Here is a 3,531-nt window from a genome sequence, read left to right as displayed (position 1 = left end):
TCACTGCTAAGCCAGAGAGACACTGCTCATCCACAACTAATCAGGCTTATATGAATATGGCTCATTCCTTCCTGGGAAGAATAAAGAATATAAGAATATAACACTCGCTGCACAGAGAAGAAGTAAATAAAGCCAAACTACTACGTTTTTTTTTCTATGTTTCCTTCGTTATTTATTTTAGGGATGAAAAAACTAACTGCTTATAATACGTAAGATTATAAAACAATTACCACAATGTAACAGATCCACTCTTTTCATTGCCACCCTCTAGATTTGACCAAAATCCAGTCTATTCACCCAGGGGGGTGTTGTGAAGAGGGGATCCAGGTAAATATATTTTAATGTGGTTTTGATTCTTTTTTCTTCTTTATAATATACTGTAATTATGTTTTCTCACAGAACCTCTGGAGAACATTAGATGTCAGGCTGAAAAGAATTCTTGCCTCCTGTCTTGGCAACAACACAAATTTCAGGCTAAATAGAACCGAACAGAGCTTGGTAACCTTAGACATCGCTCTCTCCTATTTTAGATTGAACATTAAAAGCCGGGGAAACATTACAGGAGGTTCAGTAATTGGCCCTGTGTCTCGATCAGACAAGAGGGCGATGCACTGACAAGCTTCGCAAGTGAATCATCAAGAGGTAGTCAAGGATTCTTCAGGGCTGCAGCAAATTGTACAGACCTTGGATATTATGAGTCCCCGTGCACACACAGCCATAATCAGAACCCTGCACATAATGGAGTGCAGACACAAAAGGCATTATTCAAACACTCTTAAACGGTTAGGAAAACTGATGATGCCTTTGGTTCTCTCTCTCTCTCTCTCTCTCTCTCTCTCTCTCTCTCTCTCTCTCTCTCTCTCTCTCTCTCTCTCTCTCTCTCTCTCTCTCTCCTTCCTTCTTTCTTTCTTTCATTGTTCTTTCTTTCTGTCCAAGCTTTTGGTTATTCATAGAGGAGTAGGGTGCTTTCATTCTTTTTCACAGGGACCTTGAGGACTGAAGCACACTTGATCCTTTGCTTATCTGTTTGCGCTCCAGCAAGTTGTAAGTATTTAATGAACTACTTTGCATGCTTTTGTCTCTGGAGCCCTTGCTCCCCCTGATGCTTCCCCCCCTGTCCTCCTCTTCCCCTCTTCCCCTCTCGCTCTCTCGCTCTCTCGCTCTCTCGCTCTCTCGCTCTCTCGCTCTTTATATGCTCGACCTGTTTGGTGCTGTCCTCCACACCCGAGAGGGGCTGGATTGCAGCTCGGCGTGGAGCTCATTGTTGCTTCAGAGATGTTTAGGAATCAGCCATTTAATGAGAACAAAAGAAATTAATTGGTGGTTAGGCCTAATAAGACTGCTGTGCAGATTAACAGTCCTCATCAGCAGAAACACACAGAGTCCTTAAGTGAATTGCTGTGGAGCATTACACTGACTAAGCCTTTGCTTGAATGATAAATACGGGGGTCAGGAGACCATCTGTGCTTTTTTTTCTTTCTTCTATCATTAAAGAAGAAGAAGAAGGCAGGAGTAATGAGGCCTGGCCAAGATGAGGCGAAAAAGTCTTGCTATAGCCTATATAAAGCCCAAATTCATGATTTTTATTCAGCTGTGCTCAGCATGACACCACCATCTTACCACACTGATAAAGAAAATAAAACCACTCACATTTGCATGAGAAAGACCCTGAGGCAGCAGTCTATACACTCATAAAGCCACAGAGTTCTGATTTCAAGGGATATTTAGCCCCTATTCAGGGTCTAACAAAGGCCTAGCATTCAACGGGCCATGGTGGGTCCAGCGTGATTAAGCCTGTGGGGCTGAAGGCCTGTAGATCTGTCACAGAGCTCATTTTGTTCCCTCTGTTTACTTAAGCCCTCCTTCAATTCCCAGTACAGATTTGTATTTCTAGAACGGCTTACTAGTAATGTTCATACAGCCGGGAAAAAGAAAAAAAAAAAAACCTGTCTGATCTATAATAATCAAAGTAATTAGAATAATCCCTTCAGATTGAAAGAAGGATTATTTCTTCATGTCATTTTAGCTTCATTCTCTGTTGCCCTTTTAAAACCCCTTTGAGAAACACTTGAAAAAAAAAACAAAAAAAACCACACCAGCAGCCAGGCCCCCAGTCTCCAATAATTCCCATCCGAATCTCTGGTTAGGCTTGTTTTTTGTGTGTGTTTGTGTGTTTGTGTGTGTGTGCGTGTGGGTCAGGTGTTCCGGTCAGCCCTGCTGGTTTTCTCAGGTGAATTGTTGTTCATTTGTTTCTCTTGGCGGTGGCTGTGGAGAGAGCTTGGGGTGCGATTGTTGTGTTGTTTAGCTGTCTTAGTTAGATAAGGAAGCATTTGATGAAGTAGAGCTGGGGGGCGGTAATGCTGTCTGATCTGATTCTGTCAGCTACACTGAGTCGTCGACAGTGCGGTGTCTGTAGGGAGCTGTAATTACATAGGAGGATTAGAGAACCTTAAGCCACACGTATATATATTTGGCTTTCATAAGTAGAGACGAGGCACTGAGGGGGCCCGGCCTACCTAAGAAATGCGGCCTGCTGTGCGTAAAGCTACAGTAAGCCACATGGATTAACGGACGGCAAAGATGGATGATGACAGCATTTGTTTGCTGATTTAAAATTTTAAATCTTTACACAGAATGTTTAAAATCGGGATTTCGGAATGGACCTTAAAAAAAAAATGTTCCAAGATGGAGCATTAACGAAGCTACACTCAAGTTTAACAGCTCCTTATACATTTTCAGCTGTCAGAAAGAATATAAAAAATGTAAGCAATTATAAAAAGGGCAAGGTTTGTAACAGATCTTTTTTTTCACATTAAATCCTTTCTCTAATTACATGTCTCAATCTGCTGTAACCAGAGCAAATGTCTACAGGGAGTTTTTAATAGCTTATGATCATGTACAACATCTCAGAATCCTCTGTCTTTTTGATCTGGCCTGTGGGCTAATTGGAAAAGTATTATTAGATCATATCAGAGTTACTAACAGGAGTGCAGCAGAGAGATAGGCCTCAGCGGGTCCCGCTCAGCGTTGCTTACAGAGTCAAGACATCTAGCGAGACAGACTTCATCAAAAAAAATTTGGGGGCCAAAAAGTATTCATCCACATACCGGTCCTAGATTTACAAATGTTGTGCTTGAAGTCAAACGTTAGAGAAAAAAAACAAAAATAACAACAACATCATTGAAGATGTTCTTGATTGCCTTGACATATAATATTGAACACGCAAGGTTATCTGTTATCTGCACACGCAAGGTTATCTGTTATCTGCACACGCAAGGTTATCTGTTATCTGAACATGCAAGGTTATCTGTTACCTGAACACGCAAGGTTATCTGTTATCTGAACACGCAAGGTTATCTGTTATCTGAACACGCAAGGTTATCTGTTAACTGAACATGCAAGATTATCTGTTATCTGCACACGCAAGGTTATCTGTTATCTGAACACGCAAGGTCATCTGTTATCTGAACACGCAAGGTCATCTGTTATCTGAACACGCAAGCTTATCTGTTATCTGAACACGCAAGGTTA

At 41.5% G+C, this 3,531-nt stretch overlaps 1 long non-coding RNA gene across 1 annotated transcript; it reads left to right on the top strand.

Moving 5' to 3' along the window:
- Positions 1–1,040, top strand: LOC131699173 (uncharacterized). The gene is made up of 3 exons (XR_009308075.1): positions 1–122; positions 272–327; positions 985–1,040. It is a non-coding gene; the product is annotated as an uncharacterized LOC131699173 (long non-coding RNA).
- Positions 1,041–3,531: the final 2,491 nt, after the last annotated feature.

Source organism: Acipenser ruthenus, chromosome 21 (assembly GCF_902713425.1).
Source record: "Acipenser ruthenus chromosome 21, fAciRut3.2 maternal haplotype, whole genome shotgun sequence".
Lineage (NCBI taxonomy): Eukaryota > Metazoa > Chordata > Actinopteri > Acipenseriformes > Acipenseridae > Acipenser > Acipenser ruthenus.
Note: the sequence above shows the minus strand (reverse complement) of the source record. Positions and strands in the feature narration are given on the sequence as shown.